This window comes from Syzygium oleosum, unplaced genomic scaffold (genome assembly GCF_021117445.2).
Source record: "Syzygium oleosum isolate NSW1041296 unplaced genomic scaffold, Sole_v2.1 Sole_v2.13, whole genome shotgun sequence".
Classification (NCBI taxonomy): domain Eukaryota; kingdom Viridiplantae; phylum Streptophyta; class Magnoliopsida; order Myrtales; family Myrtaceae; genus Syzygium; species Syzygium oleosum.
Window position 1 is genome coordinate 10258646 of NW_026607497.1, and position 27641 is coordinate 10286286.

Genomic DNA, 27641 nt, shown 5'->3' on the forward strand with positions numbered 1-27641 from the left:
ACAAAAACCAAAGCTCAAGAGGATAATATGTAACTTCTCAAAATTTGGTGCTATCGTGCAACGTTGTCAAAGTTCACGAAAATAATTTACAACTAATATGTACAATATGGCTAATTTCCAATGACACAAAGCATTCCTCTACGGTTAAGTTTCAATAACAGGAGTGTTTTCTCTTGTTTAGTGCTTGTGTATTGTTAGATTATCGTAGTTTCAATGAAAATATTACCGACAGTCATTGAAATTCATGACTATGCTAAATAGATACGTAACACCACATTGAAATGAAAAATAGAAATACAAGAAAAAGGGAAACATATTCAATTGAAATGAGCAGCCGTAATGTAATCAACCCAACTAACCATGGCAAATGAAAACACTCAATCATCTGATCCAAACAAACACTGTATTATTCATCGCAATAAATGCCACCAACGGCTGAATTTTGAAGATCCTAACATTTTTTGCTTCAAGTCAGGATTAACATAGAGGTTAATTAGGCTAGAGGGAAGGGGAGGCAACTCTTTGAGAAGGTCGCAGTGTAGCAAATCCAAAGTCTGAAGACTTGACATGAACTTGATTTCTAATGGAAGGCCAGATATACGAGCACCTCAAAATTTTTAGTTCTCTGACACAATGTAGTTTTGTAATACCACTTGGAATGACTCCCACCAAACTCCTACACCAGGAGGCATATACTTCTTCAAGGGAAAACAACCGTTCAATGTACCAAGGAAATTTGCTCACGAAACAAGAATCCATTTTCAGCACTTTTAATCTCCAAAGGTTCTTAATTGTGTTGAGAAAAATCCCTAATTAGTTTTGAAGAATGACAAAATAATCTTTTACTGACTACAATTACACTTAAGTTATTTGATGCAGGTAAATGCTGAGTCATCAGACTTAGTTGATGAAAGGACTTTGTTATCAGACTCAAAATTACTCGTCAGATTCAATAAAGGGTTATATTTTGGCAAGTTTATGAAGGATAATCAAATTAATATTTCAAGATATTCTAATTGGCAATCACAAGAGCGTTTCTTAAACACGAAGAACTACACTTATGGAAACCTTGATTTGATTGTATGGGTGATCAAATCACCTAGAGATAATGATTCTTCTTCTAACGGCTATGCATTTTCTTTTTGGGAAGTTTCTCCAACAGGTTAATTTGGAGATCAATCCTCTAAAGATTGTCCAACGGATAGATTGGAAGTAGAGGAGTATAAAAGGAGTGTAAACGTAGTACAAGAAGAATAACCAAAATCGAGAATTCCAAAATTTAAATAGAGCTTTGATCTTACACACTTGTGATTACTGTATTCCACGCTGTGACTTTAAAAAGAAAATTACTTGAGTGAAGAGTGTAAGTGATAGTGTAGTCTATCATCTGAGAAGCACTGCTCTTATAACCTTTTGATGATTCAATAGTGAAACACAGCCAACAGGCTATCAGTGTGGAGAGTGGACATAGGCTCGATAAAGCCGAACCACTATAAAGATCTGTGTACAGTATTCTCTATCCCTAAACTTTCATTTATTATTATAAACATTATACTGCATACATATCTATCAAATAAGTTCGTTAAAACATCATCTTAGTCATCAGACGGAATCATCTGACGACAACTTATATACTAGTTTGTTATACGCATCTATCTAATATTGATCATACGAATTGTTGACCTCAACTATATTCATTCCGCACGTTTAAATCATTCAATTTGATAAAATCACCTATTCACCCCCCTCTAGATGATAACACTAGCCGTAACAATTGGTATCAGAGCCTAGTGCTTATTTTTCTTTGAAGTGTTATTTTACTTCTGAGTTAACGATTCTTGATGGCTAGTAATGCTGAGTCAAGTCACAATAACAGACCACCTTATTTCAATGGAACTGAGTACAGTGTATGGGAAAACAAGATGAAGACATTCATCTTGGGAATAGATCAGGATATATGGGACATCGTTGAACATGAAATCATTCTAAACATTTCAACCGAAACAAAATCCTCAGAAACTTCAAAAGGGCAAAATGAGACACCTTCTGTTGAAGGAATTAGAGAGCAAATCAAACCTCAAGCTCTACCTCTCTCGGCCAAGGAAATTTCCAAAAGGATCCATCTGGATGCAAAGATCAGAACAGCCATATACAATGGTCTAGCAAGTGTTGAATATAAATGAATTGCAAATCTTAAAACTGCAAAAGAAATTTGGGATCATCTCAAGCTTGTTCATGAAGGAACAGAGAGAGTCAAGGAGACAAATCTTAACATTCTCCTTGGGCAGTACGAGTCCTTCACTCAGAAACCAAATGAAACAATTTTCGAGATGCAGAGCAGATTCACTGAGATCGTAAATGGGCTTGAATTCCAAAACAATCCTATCTCAGAACCTATGAAGGTGAACAAGTTACTGAGAGCTCTTTCAAAAGAGTAGAACAACATCAAAGTTTCTATTTGAGAAACTTAGGGGATCAAACCACTCACGGTGGACGAACTTATCAAAACTCTTCAATCCTATGAAATTGAAAAGTTTTTAGAAACTGAAGAACTCAAAGGTAAAAAATTCATAGCTTTAAAAACTAACATTGATTCTGATAACACAGATTCAGATAAAGATGAGGATAAAGATGAAGAGTTGGCTTTAATGGTCAAGAAACTGAGGAAGATGGCAAAGAAGGTGAAGATGAATAAGTCAAAGAAGCAATTTAAGAATTATAAGCCATCAAAAGCCAAGAAGCTAAACTTTCAAAAAAAATCAAGTGGTGAAGATGAAGAAAACAAGGATGTGATATGTTTTCACTGCAAAATGAACGGACACATAAAGCCAAAATGTCCTCTTCTAAAAAAGAACAAAGAAAAGTATGAACGATATAAGAAGGCTTTCAAAGCTGAAACGTGGGGTGATTCAGATGATGATGAGAGCGAACAAGAGTATGCCAATATCTGCTTGATAGCAAATTTGGACTCAGAATCAAGTTCTGATGAAGAAGACGAAGTAAGTAATTCCAAAATTCCTGAAGCAGTTATTAATTATATTGATGAGTTAGTCTCTCTTAACAAAACTGCTTTCAAAAAGATTTCTGTATTGAAGAAGGAAATTTTGTCTTTAAAAAGTACGACTCAAAACAAAGAAATTGATGAGTCAATTGCATATGAAAATGAATGTTTAAAAAAGGAAAACAATCTTTTAAAACAGCAAGATATCTCACAAAAGGATAAGATTGATTTTTTGCAAAAAGAAATTAATCTCATCAAGGAGAATAAATAATTCCTTGAAAAGGAAAATGATTTATTGAAAAAGGAAATTTCTGATCTGAAAAATATTTCTAAGGAAAGTTTTGATCGTATCTCTAATGAAAAAGAACTTTTGAAAAATGAAATTTCTAATATAACCAAGAAATTCTCAATGGGTTCGAAAAATCTTCAACATATTTTATCAATTCAAGTTCCCTATTATAATAAATCAGGTTTAGGTTTTGAGAAAAATACTGAATTGAAAAATGCTTTTCCCAATGTCAAAAAAAGACTAAAGAAAAGACCCCCCAAATTTGTGTATCAAAATCACTTTCAAAAGCAATTTGTGAAATTCAATGGTCAAACTTCCTATAAGTGCTCCAATTGCGATGATTCAAATCACTTTAAGAGTGACTGTCCTAAAGTTTGGACACCTATTCAAAGAGACATTCTGAGAATGATTGATCCTAACCAAATGGACCCAAGAAAATATGGGTAGAAAAAGTGAGTTACTTATCTTTTGCAGGTACCAAAGAATAGAAAGAACAAGTGGTACCTTGATAGTGGTTGCTCAAGACACATGATCGGAGATCCTCTGAAATTCATCCAGTTAGAAAGAATTAAAGGAGGAAGTGTATCCTTTGGAGGCAACAACAAAGGAAAAATAATTGGCAAGGGAACTGTCAGAATCGAAAATCTCATCATCAACGAAGTCTCACTAGTTGAAAGTTTGAACTTCAATTTAATTAGCATTAGTCAATTATGTGATATTGGTTACAAAATCACTTTCCAAGAAAACAAATGTTCTAGGATAAGTAAAGACAACAAGCAATCATTTACGGGTCGAAGACAAGGAAACATTTACCTACTAGACGCGAAGTCTAACGACTTGCAATGTCTCGTTTCCATAAAAGAAGAATCTAATCAGTGGCATAGAAAGCTCGAACACATAAGTGTCAAGTTGATTTCCAAAATAGCTTCAAAAAAACTCGTCAAAGGACTGCCAGAACGAAAATTCAAGAGCACCGAGTCATGTTCAGATTACTCTAAAGGTAAACAGGTAAGAAGTTCATTTAAATCAATAAACTATGTCAGCACTAACCAAGTTTTGCAGTTGCTTCATATGGATATTTTCGAACCTACTAAAACTCTAAGTCTTGGAGATGAGAAATACTGTTTAGTTATTGTAGACGATTATTTAAGATTTACTTGGATATTCTATTTGGCTCATAAAAGTAAAACATTTGAATATTTCTTAAAATTTGCCTAAAAGGTACAAAATGAAAAAGGTTATACTATTTCGAGCATTAAATCTGATCATGGAAGAGAATTTGAAAATAAAAAATTTTCTAATTTCTGTGATGAAAATGGTATTCAACATACTTTTTCCTTACCTTATACTCCTGAACAAAATGGAGTAGTTGAAAGAAAGAATAGAACTTTGCAAGAAATGGCTAGAACTTTTCTATTTGAAAACAAAACTCCAGCACATTTTTGGATTGAAGCTGTATCAACAGCTTGTTATATTTTAAATAGAATATTTCCAAGACAATTTCTTGAAAAGACCCCTTATGAATTGTTCAAAGGTAAAATTCCTAATGTCTCGTACTTTTGGATATTTGGATGTAAATGTTTTATTCTAAAAAATCCTAATGATCGTTGTAACGTCCTGAATTCGACCCACTTTCGTGATCAATGAAATAGATGTTTATTTCTCATTTCCTTTTTAATAAGTCTCGCCTGGAACGGATCCTTCTCGGGATACTGACCAATAGGGAATGGCTAACTAGGAAAACGGTACGTGGACCTAAGAACTCGACTGCGAATCGAGTCCGATTCCGAGAAACGACGAGGGAATATTTTGTGCCAATGTGGGCCGATCCAAGGAGAGTGACGGATTTGATTTGGCCAACGACATACAATCGGATCTCGGGTGATTCCGCACGATCGAGAGTATGCGTGGCAAACAATCCCAAACTTAACCCGAACGATCGTGACCTCCGGAACTAGCGATAAATTCTCGTGTTCTCTTGGAAGTTGAGACTGTCACAACTCGAGTAACCCTAGGTCAATACGCGTAACCCCTAAACAGCCGCCCGTTAGTGAGAGACGCTAAAATCGCATTTGAGCGAAATTGATCGTGGAATTGAGTCCGGACTTCGGTGTCGAATTTCGTGGACGTGCGCAACTATTTTGCGAGGACAACGTCATTTTATGTGGCCAATTATATTAGGGATCGGTATAGTCGAAAAATGAAATTTCGGGCCAGAAATAAAAAAAATTACCAAATTGCCCCTAAGCCTATGAATGGGTTCCGAATTTTAGAAGTGTTAATTTGTTTTATTTAGTCTATTAGTGGCTGAAAATGATGGTCAAGAATGCCCCCATTACTCTTGCTCAATTCCCTAAGTGCCCCTAGATATTTTGTGTAAGAATGAATCTTGACCCTTGGATCTAGCTTGTCCAACAAGACCAATTGTGAGCCCTTGGATATTTTGTGTCTAGAACCCATCTTGGCCATTGATCTTGGTTGAATGTGATTGATCTTCAAATTTGAGCCATTAGATCTAGTCTTGAGTGGAGTAGGCCACCAACCCCCACCTACTCCCACTTACCCATTTTGGATAAAATATCTCTCTCTCTCTCTCCTCTCATTCTCACTCTCCACCAACCGGTCTCTCTCTCCCATTCTCCCCTCCTCCTTGGCCGTGAGGTCAGCCGCCGCCAAGCAGCCACCGCCATTCACCGCCGGTGCCGCTCGCCGGAACCGCCGCCGGCCGCTCACGCCTCATGCATCACCACCTCGCCTCACCGTCTCACCCCCTCCTTTCTCTCTCCCGTTTTTGCTGCCACCACCACCATCACCATCACCCCCCCCCCCTTGCCGCCGTGACCAGCCAAGAGTCCCAACCACCGTCGCCGCTGCTGTTCACCGCCGAAGCGCCGCCGCCAAACCGGTTTGATCCAGCTGCTGTTCGGCCCGTTTCTCTCCTTATTGAGCCCACATTTGAAGCCTTAAACCTTGTGAGTGGAAACCCTAACCCTTAATTAGGATTATGTGCACTTTAGACAAGTTTTAGGGGTTATTAGGGTATTTTAGGGGTTAATTAGTGTGGGATGATTAGGGCTGATTTTGTGGCTGTCTTGATGGATTTGTGTGATGATATAAATGTGTTTTGGTGGCCTAGAATGGGCTGGTTGATGGCTGTCCAATGTGGACTTGATTTGGGCTAATATGTGGATTATTATGAGTACAATTTGTGGGCTGAGTAGTGGCTGATTTGTGGTGATTTTAATGGCCTAATGTGAAGGTTTGGAAGTGGATTAGTAGCCTAGAGTAGGCTGTGTAGTTGCTGTCCATTATGGCATTGATTGGGCCTTGTTCGGCTAACAGGCGAATTATTTATGAAATGTCGAGTACGCCTTGATGTGCCTATGTAGTGGTTGAATTGAGTGTGATTGTCAATTGATTGTATGATGCCATGTTGAGTGTTTGATGTGGACGAGAATTGAGGGGCATGGCGGGCCATGAGTGTACTCAATTATATTGATTTATCGCATGAATTCGGGTGCCAAGTATGTATTGTGGCTATTTTGAATTCATTGGTTCATTAGGCGTGCTAAGAGGTGAATTGAGCATGTCGTGGCACACATTAAGCATTGGCATAACATGTGCATTATGTGACCGTGCACGAATAGCATGAGAATGTGATCACCTAATCACCCTGATGCATTTACACGGGGTTCAGATACTAACCGGTGGATGTGTACGTGTGATCACATAAAGCCCTGATGCGTTTACGCAGGGTATTGAACCCGTCCTGATGCGTTTACACGGGACGATGCCCGGATTGCCGAAAGACGGCCAACTTGATGCGTTTACGCGGGTATGGTCCGTATATGGAGATCGATGTTGCGCCTGATGCTTTTACGCGGGCTAGAGACACTGGGCCTGATGCGTTTACGTGGGTCAGGAAGTGTTGGATATTGATGGACCTGATGCGTTTACGCTGGTTGGACCTGATGCGTTTTACGCGGGTCGGAAGTGAACAATTGGAAAGTTGGCACGTGTGCAAGTGTGCAAGTGTGCATTGAATTGTGCAAGAATGAGCATGACATTGGCAAGTGTGCAAAGAGTGCATAACGAGTGCAAGCATATGCGTGGCATGTGATCGTGGCCAATTGAATGATATGTGTATGTGCATTGTGGGGTATAGTATTATTATTATTATGTGCCTAACCTGCAGGGTCATTATATACTTGATTTGGGGCCCGAGGGCCTAGGTCGTGTGATTGCTCAACTGTGTGTTTAGTTGATTCTTGTCCGGGAGGTGCATGTTAGCCTAGTTTCGGTTTAGGGGGCCTACTCGCTGAGATTTATTCTCATTGTTGTTTAAACCCCACTTTTCAGACCCCCGACCTTGAGATGGTGGATGCGCCACTTCGTTTTGGGATCCCGTATCGCATAGAGCGATCGGTGACCAAGCACCCCGTAGGGAACGGGGAGTCTTATATTAGGCATTTCATTATAGTTTGGATCGACAAGGGCGGGCCATACTTCCGGGCCCATCCTTATCTAGCTTGGTGTTTCCGGGACCAGTTCGGCACGCATGGACCTCTTTGGTCCTTCGACATCCCGTTCGAAATATATAGCCAGCCGGATCCGCAGGCCGCTGATGGAGAGGTCGTGAGTCCCGCTGCCACGTCTGAGGAGGATTCCGGTGCCCGACCAGTCATCATCGAGATGGATATCGAGTCAGAGGGAGAGGAGCCGATGGACTGGGAGTCCGACAACGAGCCGAAGCCCATGGAGCAGGAGCTAGAGCCGAAGGATGATTCCGGGGTGGAGTCAGTGGGAGCCGAGTCTGAGCAGGATTCGATGGATTCCGAGTACGAGTCAGCTGACGATTTGTCCGAGTCCTCAGGATCCAACTCGGACTGGGTGCCCTAGGTTTAGCCTTGACCGTAGTTAGGTAGGGCCAACACTTTTTGGATAGGTGCCCTTCCTAAGTTTAGTATCCTGAGCCACATACCCCTTTTTTATGTTAGTGGCTGTTGACCCATATTTTGGTTGGTGTATATTGCCTGACAATGGATTTTGTAAATCCCTGTTATTAATGCAAGTATGTATTTATGATGGTTGTTGTTCATTGCTACCCCTGGTCATGTTGTTTTAATTTGTTCGGGTGTAATGTTGCTTCCGCGTGTATTTTGTTCTCTGTTTTAGGTTTTTGGTCGGCGACGCGTCCTGGGACGTCGCACTTAAATCGACCTCGATAGGGTTGTCACATGCCGTAGGGTTCGGGGCGTGATAATCGTGTTGGTAAATTTGATGAAAAGTTAGATGAAGGAATCTTTCTTGAATACTCAACTACAAGTAAAGCTTACAGAGTATACAACAAAACACTCAAACAGTAGAAGAATCATTGAATGTCAAGTTTGAAGATTCAATTCAGACTCAACAAGATGACTCTGACACTGAAAATTCAGTATCTGAAGAAAGCATCTGATGAATTGACGGTAAGTGGAAATAATCATAATCAAAGATCTGATGAAGCTCAGGAATCATTAAACCAACAAGACAATGAAGAATCATCAAATTTCAATGATGAAAATGATGAAAGATTCAACAAAAACTGGAAGCAAAAATCCAGTCATCCCAAAGACCTCATCATTGGAAATTTAGATGAAGGAATCAAAACCAGAGCAAAGGCAAAATAAGTCATAAATACACTAGCTCTCATTTCTGAAGCCAAACCAAAGAATGTCAAAGAAGCCTTGAAAAATGAAAGCTGGATTGAAGCCATGTATGAGGAACTTTTACAATTTCAGATCAATCAAGTATGGGAACTCGTTCCTAGACCCAAAAATTCTCAGTTATTGGAATAAAATGGGTATTTCGAAATAAACTGGATGATCAAGGAAAAGTCGTCAAAAATAAAGCAAGACTTGTGGCCAAAGGATATTCACAAGAGGAAGGAATAGATTACAATGAAACGTATAATCCAGTGGCCAGGTTAGAAGCAATAAGAATTTTACTGGCTTATGCTTGTTTCTGTGATTTTAAACTATTTCAAATGGACGTCAAAAGCGCATTCCTGAATGACTACATCAAAGAGGAAGTATATGTAGAACAACCTCCTGGTTTTGAAGATCCGCACAAGCCTAATCAGGTATATACTCTCAAGAAAGCATTATACGGTCTTAAACAAGCACCACGTGCTTGGTACGAAAGACTGAGTAGCTTTCTAGAACAAAATGAATTCACAAAAGGAAATGTAGACACTAACCTATTCATCAAAAGAAAAGGTAAAGATATTTTAATTGTTCAAATCAAAGTAGATGATATTATTTTTGGTTCTACAGATGAAAAATTATGTAAGAATTTTTCTAAAATGATGCAAAGTGAATTTGAAATGAGCATGATGGGTGAGTTAACTTTCTTCCTTGGCTTACAGGTTAAACAAACCAAAAATGGCATCTTTCTTTGTCAAGAAAAGTATGCCAGGGAAATTGCGAAAAAGTTTAGAATGGTAAAATTGCAAAAAGACAGAAACTCCAATGTCATATTCCTTTAAACTAGACAAGGATGAAAAAGAAAAACTAGTAGATAAAAAATTATATAGAAGCATGATTGGCTCACTTTTATATTTAACTGCTTCAAGACCAGATATTCTGTTCAGTGTTTGTTTGTGTGCAAGATTTCAGTCAGAACCAAAGGAATCTCATCTTCCTGCAGTCAAACGAATTATTAAATATGTCGGCACCAATCCTACACTTGGGTTGTGGTATCCAAAGGGATCAAATTTTACTTTCATTGGATATTCTGATGATGATTATGCTGGTTGCAAGATAGACAGAAATAGTACTTCAAGAACATGTCAATTGTTAGGACACATGCTTGTTTCATCGTATTCAAAGAAATAACAAACTGTAGCTCTTTCTAGAGCAAAAGCAGAATACGTCTCACTTAGAAGTTGCTGTACTCAAATCCTTTGGATGAAACAACAATTGAGAGACTTCAACGTCAAAGACTCAACTGTGGAGATCAAGTGTGATAATACCAGCGCCATTAATCTGACCAAGAATCCTATTCTACATTAAAGAGCTAAGCATATCGATATTAAGCATCATTTTATCCGTGATCATGTTTTAAAAGGAGATATTAATATTCAATTCATAGACACTAAATAACAATTAGCTGACATATTTACAAAACCTCTAGAAAAGAAAAGTTTCGAGCTTATTAGAAACAAACTAAGCGTTATTAACCCGCTTGATTGAGCTATGCAGTATGAACTCACATTGCATCTGATGACTTATTTGATTAAGCACATATTTGAAGCGTTTGGTTTTGGCGCACAACTCATCTTATAAAAGGTATGTATCTCATATTTTTTTTTAATGATATGATTGTTTGAAATAAGTTGTTCTGAATGATACTGTTTGGGAATTAAAATCCCAAATTTTCGAAATATAATTTCTGAAATTTCCCTTAACTGTCAATTGACAGTTTCTAAAAAGGATTTTGTAAGAACCGATATATTGCACTTCTCGGTTTAAACCCTTTTTCTTCTTCTCTCTCGCTATCACTCTCTCTGAACACACGATTTCCTCACTGAAATCCTAAAAATCCTATCTTTCTCTTCCGAAACCTAAAATTTCTTCAATGGCGCCTAAATCGACCTCTGAATCAAAGAAAGGAATCAAGGGCTCTAGAAGATCAAACCGTCTTACGGGAATGTTCACGAAGGCAAAACAAGATGGAGAACCAAAGAAGATCGATATCTCTTCCACGGGTTCTATAACGCTCTCACCTCGGGGTCATTCATGTGACGTCCCATTCATTATTATCTTTCGTTACACACAAGCGGAAGTATATCTCGGGACAATCACAATCAATACACACAGCGAAAATAAGACAAGAAGCATCATGAGCAAACCTTATGTTTACAGGGCATGCAAACATATTTTAACAAACCTGTTCTTTTGGGTCATGGCAATTATCACATATTTTCATAGCCAACTATGAATAGCAAAACTTGACTTGGGTTATCCTATATCCACTACGGCTTCTCGCTCTTCACTTCTTCACCTCCATCCTAGTCCCATCTGCCTGGCCATCTCACATCCCACCCGTGGCTTTATCCCAAAGCCGGCCCGCCCGTACCGCCAAAGCACCGTTGAACCCACATAAGGATCCAACCCATTCTCCGTCTGCATAGCAATACCACGCCACGTACGAATGAGGCACCAAGTCCGTTAGGCCCTCATCGAATATCACAAGCATCGTGATTCGGCGGTAGGCACGATCTTCTCTGACATCTATCACAGTGAGCACTTCGGCTCTCTGCTCCACGGGATTGCCAATGCAGGCCGGGGGAGATGCCATCCTACGGACCTGAAAAAGGAAAACAATGGGGGATGAGTCGGGGAGACTCAGCAAGTGAAAACACTAATATCAAGTAAGGATATATCGATCGCCGTTAACATAAGTCGGCCCTTACCGCACCTGCATCGATGGTAGATCAATAGCAAAGTTCAAACAAGAGAAAATCACACATGGCCACATCATGTACACTTTACCAACCATGGCTCGGTTCTATCTCAAAACAACATCAAACATGAAACATGATCAAAGTGAGAAAATGAATCAACTACGACCAACCAAACGACCGAGAAACGGTCTAAGCAAACCACGTCATAACGCATCTCAACATCCTTTCCCGATATTAGGGAATTCACTTACACAACGAATAAACTAGAACAAGAAAGGAACACGGGACTCTTGGCGATTCTCGGGCTTGAACACGTGAGCAAACGCATCTTGGCGAATCTCGGGTGATTATTCCTCTCCCACTTTTTCTCTTTGGCATGAACCAAGAAGCAAGAAGGCAAGAACCAAGATGGTGGTGGCGTGAGAGAGCTTGAGGGTGGCCAAGCCTATTTATAGGTGTCACTCCCCGAACCTCATCGAGCACAAGACATCCCTCTTCGGTCAAATTAGTGCGACGTCCCAGGGTATCGCCGACCTCACTTATAATTACCAAAGATTTATATCGACAGCGGAAACCACAAATACCCGGACAATAATATCTGGGGTAATAAGGGAGAATGCACATATTCGTTTTTCATTCAAACTTATATAATATTTACAACTTACAAACCGCCATACACATATGCACACCATACTATAAACCATCGATATTCAAAACGATCGATGACTTGGGTATTCTATCCTCAAAAATGATACTCTCCAAAAAGTCAAATCCCAACTCCTACTCTAACCCCTACGCCCTATGCTTGACGTTCACTCTGAATCAGACTCTTCGTTATCTGAATCTGAGTCCCCCTGGACAGTCTGTTCCTCTGAGGACTCCGGCTCGGCCTCAATCTCGATTGGGTGGTTTATATCACCCGACTCAGCTGGAACCTCGACCCGTTCCTCCTCGACCGACTCCTCAAAGAAATCGTCCTCAGGCACAAAATTGGGGTCCATCCACTACTCATACGGGAGTATATGCTCCGGTTCTTCTTCAGGCTCTACAAACTCAGCAGGCTCATTCTCGGGTTCGGCCTCGGCCTCTTCTTCTTCCGGTTCTTCCTCTGGAATCGGTTCGAGATCCATGTCCATTGGATCATACCCCGCCTGCGACTCATCAGGTTCTGGCTCATGCTTGGCCTCCGAGGGCTCAGGTGCTGCAAGCGCTTGCTATAGCCCTGACTGTGCAAGACTAGTCTCCACACTAGTCAACTCGCCATCAGGAGGAGGTATGGCAGACGGGTCCCAATCCCCGACTCCATCGAAGGGGACGTCGAATCCACGGACGGGACCAAACTCATCTACTCCGTCCCTAAAGAACCAAGCGGTATATGTATGGGCCTCCCATAGGGGTAATCCTACATCTACAAAGACTACGGTGGTATGCTTAATCCAGGTCATATGGTCGTCCATAGGAAACTCTACAATATCATGTTCGGTGTGCATCGGTACTCCAAAACGCTCAGGTGGCGGCGGCGGAGGGGGATTCATTGATCAAGCCGGGGTTCTGAAAAGTTCGGTTGAAACAACCATGAGAATACATCTCAGCAAGCACACCCCCTAAACTCCACCTAGGCTATCACGTACCTCCAGACAATCACAAACACAATCACAATCACACACTCGGCCATGACATTGCAGGCACACAACTTGCACTTACTTGGGCCTTTCCAGCGTGCGACCTGCACGTCAGTCACAATAGCACCAATCCACTCACATGCATGTTCTAATTACATTTCATACATTTGTTCCGATCTCATTACATCTTTTCCACACCACTCGCCAGTGACCCGCGTAATGATACCGCCTCAGGATCACTGCGACTAACTCATTCTCAACTCGCCAGTGACCCGCGTAGTAGTACCGCCTCAGGTTCACTGCGACTAACTCATTCTCAACTCGCCAGTGACCCGCGTAGTAGTACCGCCTCAGGTTCACTGCGACTAACTCAAAACAACACTTCAGAGCCCGCGTAATGGTACCACCTCAGGCCATGCATCTTGCCCGCGTAGTGGTACCGCCTCAGGCTCAACACCCACCACCTACGACACAACCCGCGTAATGGTACCGCCTCAGGTTGGCCGTCCTCCGGTATTACCGAGCATCGTCCCGCGTAGTAGTACCGCCTTAGGACGGAAATATCCCCGCATAGTGGTGCGGCCTCAGGGATTTCCACAATCACACATGCTACACCACACACAATCTCTTGCTCATTCACATGCTCAACACTCACTTGCCACTCAATTGGCCAATCACACGTGACCCGTGCACGCAACAATTCACATACATTTTTCATGCTCACTAAGCATTCAACATGGCCAATTTGACAATTAATTCAATCTGGCCCGAGCGTGCACATAACAAGCATATTTAAATCAATCAATTGCACATTAATGCACCCAATTTCATCACCACGATTCAGCCACAGTTCAAACACACATTCAACATACAAATTGCCATTTTTCCCCATCCAAACTGCGGCAAATCAATTCCGACCCTTCACGGCATTTTCCCATAATTAGTCGCCGGATCTAAATATCCAATTTGTGTACCGAACAAGACATCATAGCACTCATATCAGCCACCCACAGCCCGCCTTTGGCCTATAATTTTCCACCAAAATCTCCCAAATTCATTCTTAAAACCCGCTAATCAATTCCGCCCCTAAAACCGTGCTAATCCGCGTCTATTAAAACTCGAATCCACCCTAATTTGTCCGTCGATACCCGACGTCCTAAATAAAGTTTAGGGAGCGACTTACCAAACTCTAGACTAACGCGGCTAGAGTGGAAAGCGGCGGTGATCGGCGGCGCAGCTCGGCAGTGGCACGAACCGTGTATGGCGGCTCGGCGACGGCGAGCGGCGGCTTGGGCCGGTTCCTCACGGCCACGGGAGAGAGAGAGAGAGAGAGAGAGAGAGAGAGAGAGAGAGAGAACCGAGAGGGTGAGGGGGACGGTGGTGGCGCGGTACGGCGGTGGCTGGTGAGCGGCGACCGCGCGGTGGACGGCGGCGGAGGTGCGGCGTGCGGCAAAGGGACAGAGAGAGAGCTCTCGTTGGAGGGGCTGCCGTGAGATGAGAGAGAGAATAAGGAGAGAGAGAGAGAGAGAGAGAGAGAGAGAGAGAGAGAGAGAGAGAAATTTGGACTAAAATAGTCCAATTTTGACCAACTTGGCAAATTACAATCTTGCCCCTCTCTAATCTTTTTAATCAACGGCCGAAATTCGATCTTATCTTGGAATAGACGGCCGAGATCGAATCTTCTCCAAAAATATCCTAAGGCAATTTAGGAATTTCATAAAATTCCAAGGGCAAAATCGTCCAACTCAAAAGTTAGGGAAAAATGACCAAAATGCCATTCCCCTTTAATACTTGCCCTTTATAAATCCCCAAGGGTAAAATGGTCACTTTTCCATTTTCTTGTCGAAATTGAATTTTTTTGAAGGATCCGAGAAAATCCAAAGATGTACGTTCCAACCACGACGTCGTCCTAACTTCCCGTTATGACTTCCTAATTTTCCGATGTCCAATTTGGGCTCTAGTTAATAATTGAATTTTATTTAACATAACTCGAGCGTTTCTCAAACTAACGGGCGGCTTTTGGGGAAATTCGCATATTCGACCCATGACTGATAATAAATCAAGTCACGTGCAAGTTCATTCAGTCCGTGACGACTTCGATTGTCACTTAATCGCGAGGATCGATCGCTAGGTCCGAGAGGCACGATCGTTTGGTATAGGTTCGAGATCATTCGTCAATTCATTTCGTGGTCCAGCAGAATCACCCGCGATCCACTACTATGACAGTGGCAAACTGACCCCTGGCTATCCTTGGATCGGCCTACAGTGGCTCAAAATATCACTTCGACGATTTTATGGTCGAAAATCAATTCACGATCGAATTTTCTTTAGTCGCACGAATTTAAATCCCTAATTAGCCTTTCCCTAATGGTTAGTATCCCAGGAATAATTAGTTCCGGGCAAGAACTAACTACGAGTACGTTCATAAAACCAAGCATTTCATAAATCCCAAATGGGCAAATTTTCAGGATGTCACAATAGGCAAGCCAAACTTGCTCACTAAGTTGCTCTCCAACTTGCTCAAGAAGATACATGGCCATCATGACAAGGCCTCCAAAGTCAAGACTCATGATGGCATGCATTAAATGCCATTAATGGACTAAGGCCAAAGAAAATGATGAAGGCCAAGCTTATCCTAATCTCATTGGCCCTCTCTCTCTCTCTCTCTCCCTCTTGGTTCTCTTTCTCTCCCTCTCTCTCTCTCTCTCCCTCTCGGCTCTCTCTCTCTGAATGCCTCTCTTTTGGCTGAATGGCACTCTTTCTCATTGACGGCTCCTTGGCTTGGCCAATTAATGTTTGTAATTATGAAAGGGGTCCCTAAAGTCTAAACTCAATTAAGGCATGTCATCATGATACGGACTCCAAAGTCAAGGTCATTAATTAGGCTTCTCTGAAGAAAGCTCCGTCATTCTTTCCATTCATTTCTCAAAACTGAATTTGAAATTTTGAAATTCTCAGAAAATCCATTCAGAAACTACTTTGTTCTTGATTTTAAATTCATCTCTCGGACAATTTCGAAAGTAAAAGTTTTAATAAACTTTTCAAAAAAAAAAATAAAATTCATAATGGCTTTAATAAATTAAAAATTCCGAAAATTCATAAAATTAGAAAATTTCAGAAATCCATAAAAATTAGAAATTAAAATTCAAAATTCATAAATCGGGCCGACCTCTAATCAAAGCATAACATGTCTCATTTGAAAGATCAGAACGTGTACTTTAATAAATCATTTTTAAATTTAGAAATAGAAATGGCAAATAAGACATCAAGTCCAAATTCCAACGTTCTCGTATAGAAAATGCTGAATCTTTGAAATCTGACAAAACCGAATAGCTTTGCACTATTCACGAAATCGGACTTGAAAACATAATAAATGAACTCCGAAAATTCTCAAATTTGAATATGTCATAAACAAGGCCTTAACAAACATTTCTCATGAAGAACACGAAATCTGAATCTCTCTGTAAACACCATTTTTAGTAGCTCAAAAACAGACTAAAAACAGCTCGCTGGAATAGAATTCTTGTTTCTCAAAGTAAGCTCTATCCAGAATCCAAATCACCTAGAAAAATTCCCAAATTTATATACATTATAGAAAAATAAGTTCTCAACAACTTTTGCGAAGGAAAATTTTCCAAAATCGGCCCAGAAAAGCTTGTAGAAAATAAAGAAAGGGTGAACATCACTGAAATACCCATTCTGGGCAGTTTTACACGGTCCAGAAATGAGGCTGTCGTACTACTCATATCAAGTCCAAAAATTCTGAAATTAAAGTATGTAAAACTTCATGATGTTTGGAACAACTTTCAAGAATAAAGTGTTTGGAAATTCGGATCACAAAAGTCTCCATAAAAATAACAAAACAAAGGGGTACAAAGGATCCGAAATAGGGTTTTCCGAAACAAGAGTAAAACTTGGTTTCAATTGGAAAACTACCAAACTTAAACCATAACCATTTCCCAAGGACTAAAATTGAGGATATTACAGGTTCTAACAGGGAGTCATCTAAAGGTAATAAATCTCTGAGAATCCCTGTCAATAAACGTCATCGTTTTGTTAGAGCAAGGCAACTGATAAAAACCATCAAACTACTTCAAGAAAATCGAAGTGATCAAAGCACTGTCAATGCGGTATGCAAGACACTAGGTTTTCTATCTAAACGAGAAGTTGTGGATGAATATGAAAGGGGTATGAGGATTGGAAAAATACCTCCTGCTGAAAAGGGTATTGTACTTAAAGAGACATCTAATGTTAAGGAAACCCCTACGACAAAAACGAAAGGAATTTCTAGAAAAGGAAAAGAGAAAATAGGGGAACGGTCAAATGTTGGTCCAGATGAATTTGTTGGTGAGGAGAAACTTCAGATTGTAGAGCAAAGCAAAAACATTGACTCTAGAAAGGAGGATAATGACGAGAAATTATACACTGAGTTTGTGCCTATTTCTGGCATTCCCCCTGATGATGAGAAAAGTGACAGTTTGTTCAGAAACAAAACTCATCAGATTGCTTACAACTCTCTCTTAGCCAGAGAAATCAGGAATAACAGAGTAGTAGACTTCAATTTCTTTGAAAACTTCAATATCAAGATTCAGAATCTGATTGAAAATCTTGATTTTTAGAAAATGTGCTCTCTCTCTCACAAGGTTTACCCCGAACTCACTGCTTACTTCTATTCCAATCTATCTTTCAATTCTCCTGCTGAGATTGAATTCTCTGTTTTTCAACAAGATTATAAGTTAACAGCCTTTGATCTCTCTGCCATTCTAGGAGTAAAACATACTGAATTTTCTTTTATTCCTACCACTTCTGATTCGGCATATCGATTTTTGTCTGGTAACTCATCTTTCGTCAAAAGTTCCACATCTCATGTATCTGACATTCTTTTTCCTCTCAACTCCATTATCTTGCACAAAATCATCATAAAATATCTCAGACCCAAAAGATCTTCCAAAACTAATGTCTCTAGATATGAGGCAAAGCTGATTTGGGCAATTCAAAACACCTTTCCTATTTCTTTGTCCCATTTGATCCTTCTACAAATGTACAGATCTGTCAAGAAGAGCAAATGTCAACTTCCTTGTGGAGCTTTGATCACTGCTATTTTTTAGTTCTTAAAAATTCTCATTCCTGAGAAACTCAAAGGTAAACCTTTTCAAACCATGACTGTAGGGGAACTTATGATGACTAAAATGGGATATAGGTTTGATGGAGAAAGTTGGAAGGATAAGAAGGGTAAGATTATTCCAGTCAAGCTGATAAGTGAACAGAATAAGGGCTCTGTTAATATCCTTCATGAATCTGATAAGGAGGAGTCGATTGAATCTCTAGTGAGAAAGAGAAAAGTGAAGCAAACTGCCTCAAGATCAGACAGACCAGCCAAAAGAAGACAAGCAGTGGCCAGTGATTCTGATGAAATGGAGATATCAGATGAAAAATCTGATGAGCAATCTTAAGCTGATAACAGAAGCCTTGAGGAAATAAGGTTTACGCAATGGCTACTTAATCAAGAAGCCAAGCATAAAGTTCATGCAGACAGGCATGCTGCAACTCAGCTTGAAATTCAAAGGCTGCGAGATGAGGATGAAAGCTTGATGCAATCACTTAGTGACCTCATTAACAAAATAGTTATGGAGAATCATCAAGAGAACATAGCCACTGCAGAGAAAGAACCTGAGGAAGGACCCTCTAAGAGACAGGGGGAGCTTGAGCATGAACATGTCATAGAGGCTGAGAGGCAAGCTGAGTATGAGCAAGATAATGCTCAAAATATTGAGGAAAATAGCTTTGATCTGGTTGACATTCAGGAGGAACAAAATCAGAATGCACAAGAGGCATACCCTTCAAAAGCAACATCTGCAGATTTCCCTCTTGAAGGAGATGAACATGAAAATGTTCCATCTGAAGCTCAATAGAAAGGAAAAGAGAAGGTCATAGAATCTGTTGACATTCAGACCACAAACACTCCCTCTAGATATAATATCTCCTCACCTATGTTAGATCATGTAGCTATTACAGATCTGAGGTGGAGGTAAGCTACTATTCAGAATGAAGTCAGGGAACTTCGAAATGAACTTAAAAAAGGAATCCAGGAGCTCAAGAACTTGATGGAAGCAAGAATCAACAATCTGAAGATACAAGTCACAACTGATATACAAATTACAGCAATTCACACTGCAAATATCGAAGGACAGATTCATCAGCTCTCATCACATATTGAGCAATGATTGAACCAACTTTTTCACTTCAGTATTGTCCAAGTGCCTTTCCCACCTACACCTTTTGGACCCTCTTCATTTGAACCCTTTGGACCCTCAACCCTAGTCATGGCCATGGTTCCGAACCGGCCGGTTCCGGGCCAGTTCCGGTTCCGGGCTAGTTCCGGTTCCGGTTCATAATTTAAAATTTTAAAAAATAAATTATAAAATAAAAAAATAATGAATTATGAAATTATGAAATAATGAATTATTTAATATAAATTGTAATCAAAATGTAAATTGTAATCAAATTTGGGGACAAAAAGAGAGAAAGAGGGGGCTTGAACTTAATAAATTATCATTAAGCGGCTTACAATTCGTTACAATGATCTATAAAAAAAAAAAAAGGGAGAACAATATATATGCCCTAAAATGACCCCAAAATCTAAGCCTATCCGAACCCCCGCATTCCGTGCGCAGGGATCACATATCGTTGGATTATACTTCGGTTTCCCTAAACTCATGTGAGCGTGCCCGGTATGAGAAACAAGGGTCCCCAAAATATTTGCCAACTCCAACAATTCTTTTACCCTCAGTCGTCGCTACCCATTCCAGTACCGGTACCGGTACCGGTGGTATCTCCATCGTTAAAGAATTCGGATTCATTATTCCGATCTATCTCTTGTTGTTGGTATTGAGCCTTCGTCCAATCATCGACATAAGCTTGAGCCTCCACTGATTCTGGCACTAATCTTGAACGATGTTCGTCCAAAATATTACCTTCAACACTAAATGGTTGTTCGACCACAACTGTGGAACAAGGGGTTGCAAAATTTTGTTTTGCAATAAGAGAAAGGATTGGGTATTGGCTTGCGTGCCTCTTCCACTAATCCAAAATTAAAAAACCTGTACTACCTTCGAATTCAGTAAGCTCAAAGGAAACGGTTAGATAAATCTCTAATGCAGAAATATTTCCTATTACTCCCTTTTGCTTTTTTTGTCTATGTAATAAAAGTTGGTATCTTCTACTAATTTTACCTATACTCTCACTTTGTGTCTCGGTAGATTGAGAAGATCCAATATCACCTAAATTATATTTAGTATAAAATTCATTATATAATTCTATTACTACGTTTTTAACCTCACTTAGTATGGTTCTAACATTTACCGTATCATAATGTAAACATTGATAATACATATGCAAATAATCACTTAAACCATCTAATTTGCAACGCGGATTAAAAGCACAAGCAACTAAATAAATAATGGAAATTTCACTATAATAATGTAACCACTTCATTTTCATTGTTACTATAGTATGTTGTAATTCAACATCATTCTCATATTTCTCAAAAACTCCGACAATATTAATACACTCTACTAAAAATAAATGCATAGTAGGATAATAAATACCGGACAAAGTATAAGTTGCATTATTAAAAATCTTTAAAATATCTAATTTTTTTTGCAAATACCCCACTCTTGTGGGTATAAATTAATCTGAGGTATATTATTAGAAATGAATATACATAATAAATCTTTATATGCAAAAGATTCACTAAGCAAGTGGAAAGTAGAATTCCAATGAGTTGGAACATCTCTTGGAAATCTTTTTGGCTTTTTGTCATTTTCTTTACAAAATCTACCCCATTTTTTTCATTTTTTGGGGATGTTTCCATAAAAATTGAATCGCCATTTTTATTGGTTCAAGAAAAATATCAAGAGTTTCAAACCATCTTGTACACATAAATTTAAAACATGACAAGCACATCTAACGTGAAAAAATTTTCCGCCAAAAGCGGGTTTGCAAATATTTTCTAAATCGGCAATTGAAGCGGTATTTGCCGCGGCATTATCAAAACCAATTGAAAAAATTTTGTTAAGCAAATAATATTCTTCTAAAATTTGCCTAATTATTCTATAAATATTATTTGCCGTATGCTTACCATCAAAAACTCTAAATGCAATAACTCTTTTTTGAATATTCCAATCGTAATCTATCCAGTGACATGTTATGCCCATGTAAGAATGAATTTGCCAATGATCACTCCAAATATCACTACTTATATGTATGCATCCATTAAATTGCAGAAAAAAGTTTTGTAAATCTTTTTTTTCATTTTTGTAAAGATCTTTAATTACTCGTTTAAGTGAATTTCTAGGAACACGTTTTGCTTATGGAGCACATGCTTTTTGTACAAATTGATTAAAACCAAATCTTTCTCCAAAATTAAATGATAAATGCTCAATGGAAACAAATTCACCTAATTCTTCCTTATAAGTTTTTTCATTAAAACGAAATAAAGGAGAAGTGTTAGGATTGACGTACCCAGAAATTTGTTGTTGCCTGATATCGATTCCCGCTTGAGTTGGATGTTTGCTCCTAAGATATCGTTTGAATGTTCCATATCCTTGTCCACCTGTATATTTATATATTTTCCCACAATGTTTACAAATTATATCATACCTTTTTTGACCAATATTAAACATTTCCATTTTCATGAAGTGATCCCAAATGTCAGATGTAAGTTCCCGCTCCGCCTCCTTTGTTGTAGATATTTCGGCAGGAGGATGAAGACTTTCTTGCGTCGGGACGCGCTCCACATTGGGAAAAATGTTGATTTCATCATCTTGAAAATCTGCATAATCGCGAGGATCAAAAGAATGATGGGATTCCGTCATGATATTCTTACCTTTGCCAGTTGGCACTCGACTTTCACTTGTCATTTTTCGAGTGGATTGAGAGAATTGAGCGGATTGATTGGGAGAATTAAGAGAGAATTGCACGGATTGAGAAAATTGAGAGAATGTAAGAGAATTTGAGAGAATTTAGAGTATTGAGAAAATTTGAGAGAAGAGAATTTGAGAGAATTTGAGAGAATTTATAAGAAAAAAATGAGAAGAAAATTTAGGATAAAAAAAAAGCTAAATAACTGTTGCAATTTGCAATGGTTATCTTTTTATTTTTTTATTTTTTTTTATTTTTTTGCCCGTTGCCAAGGCTGCCTGCAAAGGCTGCCCTGGCAACGGGCTGCAGCAGGGCCTACAGACGTGCAGGCCCTGCTACAGGTTTTTTTTTTAAATTTATTTATTTAATTTTTTTAATTTTTTTTTTTGGAACTAGGCCCGGAACCGCCGGTTCCGAGCCGATTCCAAAATTGCTGGAACCGAAACCGGGCCCGTAGGCCACGGGCCGGTTCCGATTCCGAACCGCTGGCCCGATCAACGGGCCGGGCCCGGGTTTGACCGGGCTGAAACCGGCCCATGGCCATGACTACTCAACCCCTCCAGCAAATCAGCTAAACTGATCACAGCTATTTGTTTCAGCGTTCAATATTTGTTTTTGTCATGTTGGTGTGAACTTTGGATATTGACTTGTGATTCGACACTGGTTGTTAGACTCTTATGCTGAACTCTTATTGAATTTTTATTGATTATGCTATTGCTACTTATCCTTTCTGCTGATGTCAAAAAGGGGAAGAAGTATTATAAAGATTGTGAATGCAATTGTGGCATGAGCAGTAGAATGAGAACTAATATACTTAAATATTACCCTGGTTTTAGAAATTAACAATGCTTTATATGCTTTGAATGTTATATCCTCTCAATAGACTATTTTGTTCACATAAATATTTCTAAAGCATATGGATAGTTTTGTCATCATCAAAAAGGGAGAGAATGTTGTGGAAAATCCCTAATTAGTTTTGAAGAATGACAAAACAATCTTTTACTGACCACAATTACACTTAAGTTATTTGATGCAGGTAAATGCTGAGTCATTAGACTTAGTCGATGAAAGGACTTTGTTATCTGACTCAAAATTACTCGTCGATTCAATAAGTGTTATTTTTTGGCAAGTTTATGCAGGATAATCAAATTGATATTTCAAGATATTTTAATTGGCAATCACAAGATCGTTCCTTAAATACGAAGAACTATACTTATGGAAACCTTGATTTGATTGTATGGGCGATTAAATCACCTGGAGATAATGGTTCTTCTTCTAACGGCTATGCATTTTCTTTTTGGGAAGTTTCTCCAACGGGTTGATTTGGAGATCAATCCTCTGAAGACTGTCCAACGGATAGATTGGAAGTAGAGGAGTATAAAAGGAGTGCAAACGTCATACAAGGAGAATAACCAGAATCGAGAATTCCAAAGTTTGAATAGAGATTCGATCTTACACACTTGTGATTATTGTATTTCACGTTGTGAATTTAGAAAGAAAATTACTCGAGTGAAGAGTGTACGTAATAGTGTAGTCTATCATCTGAGAAACACTGCTCTTGTAATCTTTTGGTGATTCAATAGTGAAACATAGCCAACAGACTGCCAGTGTGGAGAGTGGACGTAGGCTTGATAAAGCCGAACCACTATAAAGATCTTTGTGCAGTATTCTCTATCTCTAAACCTTCATTTATTATTACTGACATTATACTGCATACATATCTGTCAAATAAGTTCGTTAAACATCATCTTAGTCATCAGACGCAATCATTTGACGACAACTTATACACAAGTTTGTTATACGCATCTATCTGATATTGATCATACGAATTGTTGACCTCAACTATATTCATTCTGCACGTTTAAATCATTCAATTTGATAAAATCATCTATTCACCTCCCTCTAGGTGATAACACTAGCCGTAACAAATTGAATTGAAAAATTTTGAAATACCTGTGCCCGAACTATCCAACTCTACTATGCGTCCCGACATGAAAGTGAATTCCAGAAGCTTTTTGAGCCCACGACATTCCCTCAAAGACAAGTGTGTAAGCTCCTTTAGGTCTCCAATTGAGTTGGGGAGTTCAAGAACTTTCGCGTCATCCAGGCTAGCACCGAAAGAGCTTTAGGTTCACAAACCGAACCAAGAACACCAACCAATGAGAAACAATTAGTGGCACTAAGAATTTGCAGTTGAAATAATCTGCCTATCGATGTAGGAAGTTCTCGTACGGAAGTGCCATCAATCATGAGCTCTCTCAAAGAATTCATCCCATCCATTTCCACTGGCAAGATGCTAAGTTCGGTGCAAAACTTCAAATTTAGGGTAACCAAGATCTTCAGATCATTAATTGAAGGATCTAAATGAACCAGTCGAGAACATCACTCAAGAATCAATATCTCCAAGTTTGGGCAGCAGGAGAAGCTGGGAGTAACTAATAAGTCCACACAACCTATAAGATCCAAAACTTTCAAATGCTCCATCTGCAAAACAACGGAAAAAGTTCAGATGGCTTAGAACTCTCAATCTACTTAAGGGCCAACACGAACACAACAACAAATGAGCTATAGACCCACCTTAATTCTTTTCCAACCTCCCCAAGATTCTGTAACCTTACTCCACGAAAGATCGAGAATAACTAGGTTCTCAATTTTCTCTAAATGAATGAGATCACATCTCGAGGGCACCCCTGCCAATGAAGCCACCGTATGTCCAATAAGGCATCTGCAAATTGTCCACCAATATTGGCATGACTCAAGCTGAGAAATGTCGTGTTCGGCAGGATCTCAAAGCCCGCCTCATCAGTGTTAAGGCGGTCTGTTTTCTATATGATGAACCACAAAAGTCAAGTAGAGAAAAATGTGTTAGTATTCAGACAATAAAATAATTACTATGGATGCTAAACTCCCATGAGGTAAAAAAAAATTCTTTCATCCGTGAAAGAAAATAAACAAACAATGTGGTTATTGCTAAAAAAAATACAGAAGACACAAAATAATATATAAAAAATTTCCAAGATAATTACTACACATCCAACTATTCCACTCAAATCGACCACCAAACCGTTACTCCAAGATATGATCTTTGGTGAAATTAACAAATGATGGTTATGAATTGTAGAATTCCTCCAAAAATTCTTTGTGGATTCTATTCTTGCAAGGGAATTAGCTACTGAAAAATTAAAGTATATGTAAGCTACTTCAGAGTTCGGACGATGACTTGCTTTCTCTTGTAGTTTCAGCTCATGTGTTTGCCTTCTTTTTTCTTTATATTCTAGGGATAATGACACAAATAGTCCTTGAACTTTGGTTTAATGTGCAATTTGATCTCTAAACTTTTAATTTGTTCAATGTAGTCCCTAAACTTTAGCCTAACGTTTAATGTGGTCCCTGAACTTTCAATTTGTTCAATGTGATCCATGAACTTTTGGTACATATTCAATTTAGTCCTCGAACTATATGAAAATGTACAATATAGTCCCTGAACTTGAATTAATTGAAGGACTACATTGAACATTTTTATAAAGTTCAGGAACTATATTGAACATGTACCAAAAGTTCAGGTACCATATTGAACAAATTAAAAGTTGAAGGACCATATTGAACATTGAGTTAAAGTTTAGGGACTACATTGAACAAATTAAAAGTTTAGGGATCAAATTGCATATTGAGTCAAAGTTCAGGACTGTTTGTGTCATTTTCCCTGTATTTTAACTTTACAACAACTGTATAATCATGTAAAAAAATTTCGGGGTGATTAGACTTTTTATCTATTTGATGTACAATACACTTAAGCTGAACTAACTTCATCAACAATTACCATCTTTAGGAGAGAGTACTGGAGAAGAGAGGAGAATAGGGGCGAAAAACCATAACGAGGTCCTGTAAGACAACATGAAATGATCACCAGTTGATAGATCTTCAAACACATATTTGTGCTCTATCATCAGCTTAAACAAAATATCTCCAACGATGTTTGCGATTAGTGCCCCTTCACTGCCGAGGCAGAAAAAATCCTAGTTCCAAACCATTAAAAGATGTGATCTAAGGACCTACCACCCAACACACCACTTAATGAAACGACAATTTGGATGTGCTGAAAGATCTCTGATCTTTAACTGCAGAACATGATTTACCTGATGCAAAGATCTATTAAACATAGGATAACTGATGTTTAGTGATTGTATGAACATAGGATAATGCCACTGCAGCAAGTATTTAGTCCGACCAACGGATTATATTGTCACAGTTCGCCATTGGGGTAAATATATGACTCAACCATGGATTGAAATACAGAAAGACGCCACCAAGTGAATGAATAGAATGAACTTATAAAGAGAGTTCACTGAGCCAAACTAAGATATGTTGTGTAAACGGGTCAATTCGAGAGAAGGATTTGGCCTGCACAAGAAAGAAGAGGGAATTGAAAATTTTAACCCTGTTTTAATTCCCATAAATGATTTCCACTTTTTTCTCTAGTTTTGTACCCATAAAGCTTTGAAACAGGCTCAGTAACGATCATGAACACAAGTAAAGTGAACAAAACAATTAAGAGTACAGCAGAGTCGACCAATATTTGCTTTTTTTTCCTGGGAAAAGGTTGTTGAGTTCCTTTTCTTTACCGACATTGTCGACACTACATTGGTCGATTGAGCAAACAAATCACAAGGAAACCTACAAGAGAAGAAGACAGATGTAATGTAACATACCTGTTATATGAGCTTAGCTCCCATCCCTCGACTTTACCAGCCTCCACGAGAGCCTTCTCCCACTTCTCGACCTTCTCAGCGCCAAACCACCGGCCGTGCGAGTCCAGGAGTCCTCTGTAGAGTGATGTTTCCAGCTGCACATCAGACCGTTTCACATAGTAGAAAACGGGCAGGATCTCTTTCTTCCCACCTGATCTAGACGTGTGCTCTATCATGAGTGCGAGTGTCTCGAGGCAGCGAGGGCTATCAGCATAGGTTCTCGAAAAGATAGGTACGAAGATCTTGGAGCCGGAGACCGACAGCCGAAGCTCTTGGGTAGAGTACATAGGGTTCCGTCATAACTGAGAACGCGAATTCCGTCAGCTACCAAGCGGCGATGCAGGGAATCAGCAAATCCAAAGGAATCATCGGATCCTCCGAAACTCAGGATCACATCATCTTCCCCACTTTTCCATTCTCTTTGATACAGCCTCGCTAGTTTATCTTTGCCAGCTTTTCCAGCCAAACTGATGAACCTCGCGGCGGCGGTAGTTCGCTTGTCTCCCCTTTTCTGCATGCGGATTCACCCATACTTGTTGATTCCTCCGCCTTCACCTCTCAAATCTCTCGTCGTCCAGCTTCCGCTCTTGCCTGAGATTCTATATATAGAACA

General features: G+C 39.3%; 1 pseudogene; it reads right to left on the reverse strand.

Moving 5' to 3' along the window:
* Window positions 1-399: 399 nt before the first annotated feature.
* On the reverse strand, window positions 400-27545 carry LOC115688016 (disease resistance protein RPV1-like; annotated as a pseudogene).
* Window positions 27546-27641: the final 96 nt, after the last annotated feature.